Genomic DNA, 13382 nt, shown 5'->3' with positions numbered 1-13382 from the left:
AGGCTTCACATTTAGGCAGTGAATGTGGTCTGTCCCAGAGTGTCGCACTCTTTCACTTCAAAGCCATGTAAATGCTCAAATTAGTTAGAAATTAAATAGAAATTCCTTGCAAATACATTTTTATCTATAGTTCATATTTTGTAGGAGGATCTTTGATTGAGAGCCGTCTACAAGATTACCCCAACAAGTAGCACTTACTTTTTGAAGAAATGTAGTCAGTGCCTGTGTTAAGGTAATGTTGGGGACAAATTCAGGAAAGAACAGTCATGTCTTATTGAAGAAAATCTCACAAGCGAAACAACCCCAAAAGAGAAGCACTTATGAAATCAAGAACCATCAGTGTGTCTGTTTGAGGTGGTCTCCATGTGATACACTCATCTGCGAGCTTCAGTTACAGTCAATAGCATTTGTCGTGTTTAATCGCCCCAACCAGAAGCACTTCCTGAACCTAAACACAAGTCAGCACATACAATGAATCAGATTTTTTCTTACATGAATTTCTCCTCACTCCAGTTGATGCTTTCTTGTGTCCTCCACGTTGCGTTTCCAACTGGGTGAGTGTGTTGAACAGAGTTGCCCATTTTATATGCTCAGTGCTTGTGGTTAAAAAAAACTCCACCTTTCTTTTCCACAAGGTTTCTATGGTCCAGGCAATGGGCCATTAAACAACCATTCAAAGAAGAATCGTTTTGGAATGAATGCAGACATGAGGGCAGTTAGGTGTTGATGAGTGATCAATCAGCTTTCTGCAAGTTTGCTCCATGAAACTTGTTTGACAAAGGAAGCCTCCAGTTGGAGTTCCATCAAATGTACTTTAAACAAGACAAAACCAAATGTATAGTCTGGTATCAAGTGTAAGAGACAGAAAAAGTGGGTGGATTGTAAATTGGCTCCCCACACTGTGGAAAGATTTAAGAGTCTGGATTCATCATACAGTGAGGCAAGAATCCCAGCCCAACCTCATGCACTTTCCACCATTTTCTCCAAAGAATGTGCATTAAGTTGAAGTGCATGTCCTACTGAGGAATCCACATGAATTTTCAAGAGTTTCCTACTATTTAGGAGACAGTCCTGGAAATGTCTTCAATCGCTGAAGCAGTCAGTTAAGAATCACACCCCAACTTCAAAGCACTTTCCACCATTTTCGCCAAAGAATGTGCATAAAGTTGAAGTGCATGTCCTACTGAGGTATCCACACCACTATTTGAGATCATTTCTTATTCTTTGGAAGACAGTCCAGGAAATGTCTTCAATCGCTGAAGGAGTCTGTTCAGAATCTCACCCAAACTTAACAGGACTTTCCACCACGTTCTCAAAAGAAAGTGGATAACGATGAGCTTGCCGTTCAGCTCACACGAGGAAGATCTGCAGGTCATGAAACTACCCCAACAAGAAGCACTTACTATAATGAGGAACAGCTCAGTGTTTCTATTAGGGCACTTATCATGACAAAGTCTTGCTTCTGATAGAAAACAAGTGTCATTCTAATCGTGACCACAATATTGATCTTCTATTTGACTTGGAAAATCACATGTCATCCCTAGAAGTAATAGTTTTTTTAAAAGGTTCAGATCTTGTACATTTTCACTACCAAGACAACCACAAAGAGAAGCACTTTTGAGCACAAGAATCAGGAGTGACTCCTTTGAGGTGATCTGAGAGTGATTTGCCCTCAAAAATGAGGCTTCACATTTAGGCAGTGAATGTGGTCTGTCCCAGAGTGTCGCACTCTTTCACTTCAAAGCCATGTAAATGCTCAAATTAGTTAGAAATTAAATAGAAATTCCTTGCAAATACATTTTTATCTATAGTTCATATTTTGTAGGAGGATCTTTGAATGAGACCCGTCTGCAAGATTACCCCAACAAGTAGCACTTACTTTATGAAGAAATGTAGTCAGTGCCTGTGTTAAGGTAATGTTGGGGACAAATTCAGGAAAGAACAGTCATGTCTTATTGAAGAAAATCTCACAAGCGAAACAACCCCAAAAGAGAAGCACTTATGAAATCAAGAACCATCAGTGTGTCTGTTTGAGGTGGTCTCCATGTGATACACTCATCTGCTAGCTTCAGTTACAGTCAATAGCATTTGTCGTGTTTAATCGCCCCAACCAGAAGCACTTCCTGAACCTAAACACAAGTCAGCACATACAATGAATCCGATTTTTTTCTTACATGAATTTCTCCTCACTCCAGTTGATGCTTTCTTGTGTCCTCCACGTTGCGTTTCCAACTGGGTGAGTGTGTTGAACAGAGTTGCCCATTTTATATGCTCAGTGCTTGTGGTTAAAAAAAACTCCACCTTTCTTTTCCACAAGGTTTCTATGGTCCAGGCAATGGGCCATTAAACAACCATTCAAAGAAGAATCGTTTTGGAATGAATGCAGACATGAGGGCAGTTAGGTGTTGATGAGTGATCAATCAGCTTTCTGCAAGTTTGCTCCATGACACTTGTTTGACAAAGGAAGCCTCCAGTTGGAGTTCCATCAAATGTACTTTAAACAAGACAAAACCAAATGTATAGTCTGGTATCAAGTGTAAGAGACAGAAAAAGTGGGTGGATTGTAAATTGGCTCCCCACACTGTGGAAAGATTTAAGAGTCTGGATTCATCATACAGTGAGGCAAGAATCCCACCCCAACCTCATGCACTTTCCACCATTTTCTCCAAAGAATATGCATAAAGTTGAAGTGCATGTCCTACTGAGGAATCCACATGAATTTTCAAGAGTTTCCTACTATTTAGGAGACAGTCCTGGAAATGTCTTCAATCGCTGAAGCAGTCAGTTAAGAATCACACCCCAACTTCAAAGCACTTTCCACCATTTTCTCCAAAGAATGTGCATGAAGTTGAAGTGCATGTCCTACTGAGGTATCCACACCACTATTTGAGACCATTTCTTATTCTTTGGAAGACAGTCCAGTAAATGTCTTCAATCGCTGAAGGAGTCTGTTCAGAATCTCACCCAAACTTAACAGGACTTACCACCACGTTCTCAAAAAAAGTGGATAACGGTGAGCTTGCCGTTCAGCTCACACGAGGAAGATCTGCAGGTCATGAAACTACCCCAACAAGAAGCACTTACTATAATGAGGAACAGCTCAGTGTTTCTATTAGGGCACTTGTTATGACAAAGTCTTGCTTCTGATAGAAAATAAGTGTCATTCTAATCGTGACCACAATATTGATCTTCTATTTGACTTGGAAAATCACATGTCATCCCTAGAAGTAATAGTTTTTTTAAAAGGTTCAGATCTTGTACATTTTCACTACCAAGACAACCCCAAAGAGAAGCACTTTTGAGCACAAGAATCAGGAGTGACTCCTTTGAGGTGATATGAGAGTGATTTGCCCTCAAAAATGAGGCTTCACATTTAGGCAGTGAATGTGGTCTGTCCCAGAGTGTCGCACTCTTTCACTTCAAAGCCATGTAAATGCTCAAATTAGTTAGAAATTAAATAGAAATTCCTTGCAAATACATTTTTATCTATAGTTCATATTTTGTAGGAGGATCTTTGATTGAGAGCCGTCTACAAGATTACCCCAACAAGTAGCACTTACTTTTTGAAGAAATGTAGTCAGTGCCTGTGTTAAGGTAATGTTGGGGACAAATTCAGGAAAGAACAGTCATGTCTTATTGAAGAAAATCTCACAAGCGAAACAACCCCAAAAGAGAAGCACTTATGAAATCAAGAACCATCAGTGTGTCTGTTTGAGGTGGTCTCCATGTGATACACTCATCTGCTAGCTTCAGTTACAGTCAATAGCATTTGTCGTGTTTAATCGCCCCAACCAGAAGCACTTCCTGAACCTAAACACAAGTCAGCACATACAATGAATCCGATTTTTTTCTTACATGAATTTCTCCTCACTCCAGTTGATGCTTTCTTGTGTCCTCCACGTTGCGTTTCCAACTGGGTGAGTGTGTTGAACAGAGTTGCCCATTTTATATGCTCAGTGCTTGTGGTTAAAAAAAACTCCACCTTTCTTTTCCACAAGGTTTCTATGGTCCAGGCAATGGGCCATTAAACAACCATTCAAAGAAGAATCGTTTTGGAATGAATGCAGACATGAGGGCAGTTAGGTGTTGATGAGTGATCAATCAGCTTTCTGCAAGTTTGCTCCATGAAACTTGTTTGACAAAGGAAGCCTCCAGTTGGAGTTCCATCAAATGTACTTTAAACAAGACAAAACCAAATGTATAGTCTGGTATCAAGTGTAAGAGACAGAAAAAGTGGGTGGATTGTAAATTGGCTCCCCACACTGTGGAAAGATTTAAGAGTCTGGATTCATCATACAGTGAGGCAAGAATCCCACCCCAACCTCATGCACTTTCCACCATTTTCTCCAAAGAATGTGCATGAAGTTGAAGTGCATGTCCTACTGAGGAATCCACATGAATTTTCAAGAGTTTCCTACTATTTAGGAGACAGTCCTGGAAATGTCTTCAATCGCTGAAGCAGTCAGTTAAGAATCACACCCCAACTTCAAAGCACTTTCCACCATTTTCGCCAAAGAATGTGCATAAAGTTGAAGTGCATGTCCTACTGAGGTATCCACACCACTATTTGAGACCATTTCTTATTCTTTGGAAGACAGTCCAGTAAATGTCTTCAATCGCTGAAGGAGTCTGTTCAGAATCTCACCCAAACTTAACACGACTATCCACCACGTTCTCAAAAAAAGTGGATAACGGTGAGCTTGCCGTTCAGCTCACACGAGGAAGATCTGCAGGTCATGAAACTACCCCAACAAGAAGCACTTACTATAATGAGGAACAGCTCAGTGTTTCTATTAGGGCACTTATCATGACAAAGTCTTGCTTCTGATAGAAAATAAGTGTCATTCTAATCGTGACCACAATATTGATCTTCTATTTGACTTGGAAAATCACATGTCATCCCTAGAAGTAATAGTTTTTTTAAAAGGTTCAGATCTTGTACATTTTCACTACCAAGACAACCCCAAAGAGAAGCACTTTTGAGCACAAGAATCAGGAGTGACTCCTTTGAGGTGATATGAGAGTGATTTGCCCTCAAAAATGAGGCTTCACATTTAGGCAGTGAATGTGGTCTGTCCCAGAGTGTCGCACTCTTTCACTTCAAAGCCATGTAAATGCTCAAATTAGTTAGAAATTAAATAGAAATTCCTTGCAAATACATTTTTATCTATAGTTCATATTTTGTAGGAGGATCTTTGATTGAGAGCCGTCTACAAGATTACCCCAACAAGTAGCACTTACTTTATGAAGAAATGTAGTCAGTGCCTGTGTTAAGGTAATGTTGGGGACAAATTCAGGAAAGAACAGTCATGTCTTATTGAAGAAAATCTCACAAGCGAAACAACCCCAAAAGAGAAGCACTTATGAAATCAAGAACCATCAGTGTGTCTGTTTGAGGTGGTCTCCATGTGATACACTCATCTGCTAGCTTCAGTTACAGTCAATAGCATTTGTCGTGTTTAATCGCCCCAACCAGAAGCACTTCCTGAACCTAAACACAAGTCAGCACATACAATGAATCCGATTTTTTTCTTACATGAATTTCTCCTCACTCCAGTTGATGCTTTCTTGTGTCCTCCACGTTGCGTTTCCAATTGGGTGAGTGTGTTGAACAGAGTTGCCCATTTTATATGCTCAGTGCTTGTGGTTAAAAAAAACTCCACCTTTCTTTTTCACAAGGTTTCTATGGTCCAGGCAATGGGCCATTAAACAACCATTCAAAGAAGAATCGTTTTGGAATGAATGCAGACATGAGGGCAGTTAGGTGTTGATGAGTGATCAATCAGCTTTCTGCAAGTTTGCTCCATGACACTTGTTTGACAAAGGAAGCCTCCAGTTGGAGTTCCATCAAATGTACTTTAAACAAGACAAAACCAAATGTATAGTCTGGTATCAAGTGTAAGAGACAGAAAAAGTGGGTGGATTGTAAATTGGCTCCCCACACTGTGGAAAGATTTAAGAGTCTGGATTCATCATACAGTGAGGCAAGAATCCCACCCCAACCTCATGCACTTTCCACCATTTTCTCCAAAGAATGTGCATGAAGTTGAAGTGCATGTCCTACTGAGGAATCCACATGAATTTTCAAGAGTTTCCTACTATTTAGGAGACAGTCCTGGAAATGTCTTCAATCGCTGAAGCAGTCAGTTAAGAATCACACCCCAACTTCAAAGCACTTTCCACCATTTTCGCCAAAGAATGTGCATAAAGTTGAAGTGCATGTCCTACTGAGGTATCCACACCACTATTTGAGACCATTTCTTATTCTTTGGAAGACAGTCCAGTAAATGTCTTCAATCGCTGAAGGAGTCTGTTCAGAATCTCACCCAAACTTAACACGACTATCCACCACGTTCTCAAAAAAAGTGGATAACGGTGAGCTTGCCGTTCAGCTCACACTAGGTAGATCTGCAGGTCATGAAACTACCCCAACAAGAAGCACTTACTATAATGAGGAACAGCTCAGTGTTTCTATTAGGGCACTTATCATGACAAAGTCTTGCTTCTGATAGAAAATAAGTGTCATTCTAATCGTGACCACAATATTGATCTTCTATTTGACTTGGAAAATCACATGTCATCCCTAGAAGTAATAGTTTTTTTAAAAGGTTCAGATCTTGTACATTTTCACTACCAAGACAACCCCAAAGAGAAGCACTTTTGAGCACAAGAATCAGGAGTGACTCCTTTGAGGTGATATGAGAGTGATTTGCCCTCAAAAATGAGGCTTCACATTTAGGCAGTGAATGTGGTCTGTCCCAGAGTGTCGCACTCTTTCACTTCAAAGCCATGTAAATGCTCAAATTAGTTAGAAATTAAATAGAAATTCCTTGCAAATACATTTTTATCTATAGTTCATATTTTGTAGGAGGATCTTTGATTGAGAGCCGTCTACAAGATTACCCCAACAAGTAGCACTTACTTTTTGAAGAAATGTAGTCAGTGCCTGTGTTAAGGTAATGTTGGGGACAAATTCAGGAAAGAACAGTCATGTCTTATTGAAGAAAATCTCACAAGCGAAACAACCCCAAAAGAGAAGCACTTATGAAATCAAGAACCATCAGTGTGTCTGTTTGAGGTGGTCTCCATGTGATACACTCATCTGCTAGCTTCAGTTACAGTCAATAGCATTTGTCGTGTTTAATCGCCCCAACCAGAAGCACTTCCTGAACCTAAACACAAGTCAGCACAGACAATGAATCCGATTTTTTTCTTACATGAATTTCTCCTCGCTCCAGTTGATGCTTTCTTGTGTCCTCCACGTTGCGTTTCCAACTGGGTGAGTGTGTTGAACAGAGTTGCCCATTTTATATGCTCAGTGCTTGTGGTTAAAAAAAACTCCACCTTTCTTTTCCACAAGGTTTCTATGGTCCAGGCAATGGGCCATTAAACAACCATTCAAAGAAGAATCGTTTTGGAATGAATGCAGACATGAGGGCAGTTAGGTGTTGATGAGTGATCAATCAGCTTTCTGCAAGTTTGCTCCATGACACTTGTTTGACAAAGGAAGCCTCCAGTTGGAGTTCCATCAAATGTACTTTAAACAAGACAAAACCAAATGTATAGTCTGGTATCAAGTGTAAGAGACAGAAAAAGTGGGTGGATTGTAAATTGGCTCCCCACACTGTGGAAAGATTTAAGAGTCTGGATTCATCATACAGTGAGGCAAGAATCCCACCCCAACCTCATGCACTTTCCACCATTTTCTCCAAAGAATGTGCATGAAGTTGAAGTGCATGTCCTACTGAGGAATCCACATGAATTTTCAAGAGTTTCCTACTATTTAGGAGACAGTCCTGGAAATGTCTTCAATCGCTGAAGCAGTCAGTTAAGAATCACACCCCAACTTCAAAGCACTTTCCACCATTTTCGCCAAAGAATGTGCATAAAGTTGAAGTGCATGTCCTACTGAGGTATCCACACCACTATTTGAGACCATTTCTTATTCTTTGGAAGACAGTCCAGTAAATGTCTTCAATCGCTGAAGGAGTCTGTTCAGAATCTCACCCAAACTTAACACGACTATCCACCACGTTCTCAAAAAAAGTGGATAACGGTGAGCTTGCCGTTCAGCTCACACGAGGAAGATCTGCAGGTCATGAAACTACCCCAACAAGAAGCACTTACTATAATGAGGAACAGCTCAGTGTTTCTATTAGGGCACTTATCATGACAAAGTCTTGCTTCTGATAGAAAATAAGTGTCATTCTAATCGTGACCACAATATTGATCTTCTATTTGACTTGGAAAATCACATGTCATCCCTAGAAGTAATAGTTTTTTTAAAAGGTTCAGATCTTGTACATTTTCACTACCAAGACAACCCCAAAGAGAAGCACTTTTGAGCACAAGAATCAGGAGTGACTCCTTTGAGGTGATCTGAGAGTGATTTGCCCTCAAAAATGAGGCTTCACATTTAGGCAGTGAATGTGGTCTGTCCCAGAGTGTCGCACTCTTTCACTTCAAAGCCATGTAAATGCTCAAATTAGTTAGAAATTAAATAGAAATTCCTTGCAAATACATTTTTATCTATAGTTCATATTTTGTAGGAGGATCTTTGATTGAGAGCCGTCTACAAGATTACCCCAACAAGTAGCACTTACTTTTTGAAGAAATGTAGTCAGTGCCTGTGTTAAGGTAATGTTGGGGACAAATTCAGGAAAGAACAGTCATGTCTTATTGAAGAAAATCTCACAAGCGAAACAACCCCAAAAGAGAAGCACTTATGAAATCAAGAACCATCAGTGTGTCTGTTTGAGGTGGTCTCCATGTGATACACTCATCTGCTAGCTTCAGTTACAGTCAATAGCATTTGTCGTGTTTAATCGCCCCAACCAGAAGCACTTCCTGAACATAAACACAAGTCAGCACATACAATGAATCCGATTTTTTTCTTACATGAATTTCTCCTCACTCCAGTTGATGCTTTCTTGTGTCCTCCACGTTGCGTTTCCAATTGGGTGAGTGTGTTGAACAGAGTTGCCCATTTTATATGCTCAGTGCTTGTGGTTAAAAAAAACTCCACCTTTCTTTTTCACAAGGTTTCTATGGTCCAGGCAATGGGCCATTAAACAACCATTCAAAGAAGAATCGTTTTGGAATGAATGCAGACATGAGGGCAGTTAGGTGTTGATGAGTGATCAATCAGCTTTCTGCAAGTTTGCTCCATGACACTTGTTTGACAAAGGAAGCCTCCAGTTGGAGTTCCATCAAATGTACTTTAAACAAGACAAAACCAAATGTATAGTCTGGTATCAAGTGTAAGAGACAGAAAAAGTGGGTGGATTGTAAATTGGCTCCCCACACTGTGGAAAGATTTAAGAGTCTGGATTCATCATACAGTGAGGCAAGAATCCCACCCCAACCTCATGCACTTTCCACCATTTTCTACAAAGAATGTGCATAAAGTTGAAGTGCATGTCCTACTGAGGAATCCACATGAATTTTCAAGAGTTTCCTACTATTTAGAAGACAGTCCTGGAAATGTCTTCAATCGCTGAAGCAGTCAGTTAAGAATCACACCCCAACTTCAAAGCACTTTCCACCATTTTCGCCAAAGAATGTGCATAAAGTTGAAGTGCATGTCCTACTGAGGTATCCACACCACTATTTGAGACCATTTCTTATTCTTTGGAAGACAGTCCAGGAAATGTCTTCAATCGCTGAAGGAGTCTGTTCAGAATCTCACCCAAAGTTAACAGGACTTTCCACCACGTTCTCAAAAAAAGTGGATAACGATGAGCTTGCCGTTCAGCTCACACGAGGAAGATCTGCAGGTCATGAAACTACCCCAACAAGAAGCACTTACTATAATGAGGAACAGCTCAGTGTTTATATTAGGGCACTTATCATGACAAAGTCTCGCTTCTGATAGAAAACAAGTGTCATTCTAATCGTGACCACATTATTGATCTTCTATTTGACTTGGAAAATCACATGTCATCCCTAGAAGTAATAGTTTTTTTAAAAGGTTCAGATCTTGTACATTTTCACTACCAAGACAACCCCAAAGAGAAGCACTTTTGAGCACAAGAATCAGGAGTGACTCCTTTGAGGTGATCTGAGAGTGATTTGCCCTCAAAAATGAGGCTTCACATTTAGGCAGTGAATGTGGTCTGTCCCAGAGTGTCGCACTCTTTCACTTCAAAGCCATGTAAATGCTCAAATTAGTTAGAAATTAAATAGAAATTCCTTGCAAATAGATTTTTTATCTATTGTTAGATTTGGTTCTTTAATTGGAAGCTCAAGAATGGACCGGAGTAATTCAAGTGAAAATGAAGTGTTCATAGCAGGGTTTCACTTGACTTCACTTCTGTATTTTCTAAGCGCGCGAACCTAAGTGGTGGGCAACTGAAGCTGGAGCCCATTGAAAACACTGTGTTTTGTCTGCCACTTTTTTTCCCAAAATACCTCAGTTTTGTGCCGTTTTTGGATGTAGCAATTGGTCTAACCGAGAGAAGGGAAAGGGTTACTATCGAGGACCTAAGGTTATCGCCCATAGAGGTGAGAAATGGAAAAAACTAATAAAACAACGCCGCAAAAAGTGGATAGCCAACCTACGTTTACAGACTGGAGGGGCTGAATCTGAAAATGCTCGTGTCTGCGGTGACCACTTTGTCAAAGGTATGTGCGAAATCTAACTGTTTAGTAGTAGTGCAGTAAAGTATTATGTTGTTAAATGCCAATCAACAGTAATGTAATACGGGCTATGTTTGGGCTTTGTTTTGAAGGCTGCCCCAGCGCGTTGTTAGCTACTGAGTCAGTGGACTGGGCTCCGACGGTCAAGCTGGGTTACCAAAACACAGAGCTAACACACCGCCATCTGTGTTTCATGCGATCTCTGAGAGTGATTGATCTAAACAAAACAAATTTGTCATGTCGTCACAATCTTCACGTTTCAGTAGTATCCACGAAGTGCTTAAGTGCTAACAGGGCACATTAGCTCCCAAGTTCTTTACAACAGAATCGCTCTCTCTCTCTCTCTGCCTTGTGCATTAGGCTAACAAAGACACATTGGCCCTCATTTATCAAGCCGTCGTAGAAAGCATCGTTGATATGAGCGGATAACTCGTCGTACGCAGAGGCTCAAGTGACATTTACAGAACATGCGTACCACACCAATCCCATCGTAAGACTGAGCGGCTGTTGATAAATCCGGTGGCTGAAATCCATCGTAATGATCCTAACCACGCCTTCTACAATAGGCCGCACCTCTAGAATTTGCGACATGGATAGACGAAAGGCGGCAAAGAAACGCTGTCAACGCTGTTGACAGCTGGGACGGCTGTCAACAGCGTTGGCGATGTAAATCGCAGACCGGACGAGTTATGTATTTTCCCCTACTGTGATGGTCAATAAAATGTGATAAGCTCCAGATTAAATGAAATCTAGAATTGAACAATGTTTTACTTTTTCTCCAATAAGATCAGGAAGAAATGGTCCGATATGAAACTTGCCACCAAAGAAGGTCGCAGCTCTCCAGTGCCTTGGAGGAGAGGGTGGCTGGCCTGATCGGAGCTACGTCTTTTTTCCTTGAATAACATAATGCTTACCAAAAGTCAGAATCGCTGAATAAGTTCCTCTCTCCTCCTGAGCGCTCTTGGCTGTGCAGGCTGGTGGTAGGGATCTCTGGGTACGGGGTCCTCTGGATGTACATCTGGAAATGGCACTCCGCATGCAATAATAATATTGCATACCTTTTCGGGCGTATATAGAAGGGTTCCCCCCGCAGCCGAGAGACAGATCCACCTGCCCTTTAGGAGCCCCGTACACCTCTCCACAGTGTCAAGCGTACTATGCGTAGTGTTGAAGCGCCTCTCCTGTTCGGCTCATAAGCCACTCATTATTTTCCCGAAAGAAATCCTGCCGGTCCCGGAACACTCTCTCGTGCCTGATGCACGCGTTCAGGTCCTCTAACAAAGCCAGATCTGCCATCGTTTCGCCATTACCGCGCCGCTAGAATCACCTCTTAAATAGGCGGTTGAATAATGAGCCATCACTCTTCCAATTACGGAGTTGTACTTGTTTAATTTTTTTATTTATTTAATTTGCGTTTATGTTTATATTAATGTTGAAGTAATAAAGAAATAAAACATGGGCCTTCTTTGAAGTGATAAGTCTGTAATTTTAACCTAGGGATTTGTTGTGACTCATGAGGCACGCACTAGTGACGCTGCTGTTTATGTATGCTATTGCAGTCACCGCAAGTCAAAATGGAAAAGTGCGTACACGCCCTCAGACCTGTCGTGGCGATTTCATCTTTCCTGTGCTCACGATGTATTTGATAAATGCCAACCTTTCCGCAGAAAAGAACGTACACACGACCTACACACGTTTTTCGTCTTACGCAAGTTTGATAAATGAGGGCCAATGTCAGCATTTGGATATTTGGATCTCGGCATTTTATTAAAACATAAACATTTTTGATTGTTATTTGAGTGCCAACATTCACAGCTCGGCATTCAACATGTTAAGTTCTGCTTTACTGCCCAGCCCTGCACTACACACTGCATTTTCCATTGGGATAATGCACCATAAACAACACAGAAAACAAACTTACCCTGGCCAACACCAAAACACAATCATTCTGTAGACGTTTTACTCCGAGTTTGCTGATCCATCCGCTGTGGTAATAGTTGTATGCCTCCAAACTTTTGTGGGCCTTCATCTGTTGCTTGGTGTAGTAAGACGTCTGAAGAACCAGGTAGCTCGTCATGTCCACAGCCTCTATATTCGGCAAATCGTTCCGGTCTTGCGAAAATTCAGACATTTTCATTAAGTATGGGTCACGCCCAATGTATTTCTCAACTAACGCCAAATACCTTTCCCAATATGCCGGCTCCAAACCACTACAATATTCATTCATCTCCATGTTGGTGCTGCTGTAGCAATTACAGCAGCAAGCAAGTCTTCATTGCACAGGCATGTGGAAATAATAGAAAACAATTCTAATGCGTTAGCAAAAAACCTTCTATATCAGGAGTATTGATCAAGATTCTAGAAATAGAGACTCTTTTCTAGTAAGTTTAAAACCTTCCTCACTCAACTGATAATAACTCCGCAAATGAGCACATTTCTTAATAGATTATATGTAGAAAATAATATTTTGCTATATGTATTGTGTGTATGTGGCCCCGAACCCATCCTCTGTTTGGACTCTTTGTTCATAATGGCCTAAAACTCAATGTGGTTCACAAGGCCTTGCTCCCCCATAAGTACCATCACAACACACAACACTGATTTATCAAAAATGATCACATAATTTCTAACCTAATGACACTCAAACATTGCATAAGGCAATTACATTACCAGCAGGCTCGTCCACCGTTTGCAGCGAATAGGAGCGAGAACCCGATGGCTGAACCGGGAAAAATTCTCCTATG

The sequence above is a fragment of the Odontesthes bonariensis genome, chromosome 11 (assembly GCF_027942865.1).
Source record: "Odontesthes bonariensis isolate fOdoBon6 chromosome 11, fOdoBon6.hap1, whole genome shotgun sequence".
NCBI classification, from domain to species: Eukaryota; Metazoa; Chordata; class Actinopteri; order Atheriniformes; family Atherinopsidae; genus Odontesthes; species Odontesthes bonariensis.
Note: the sequence above shows the minus strand (reverse complement) of the source record.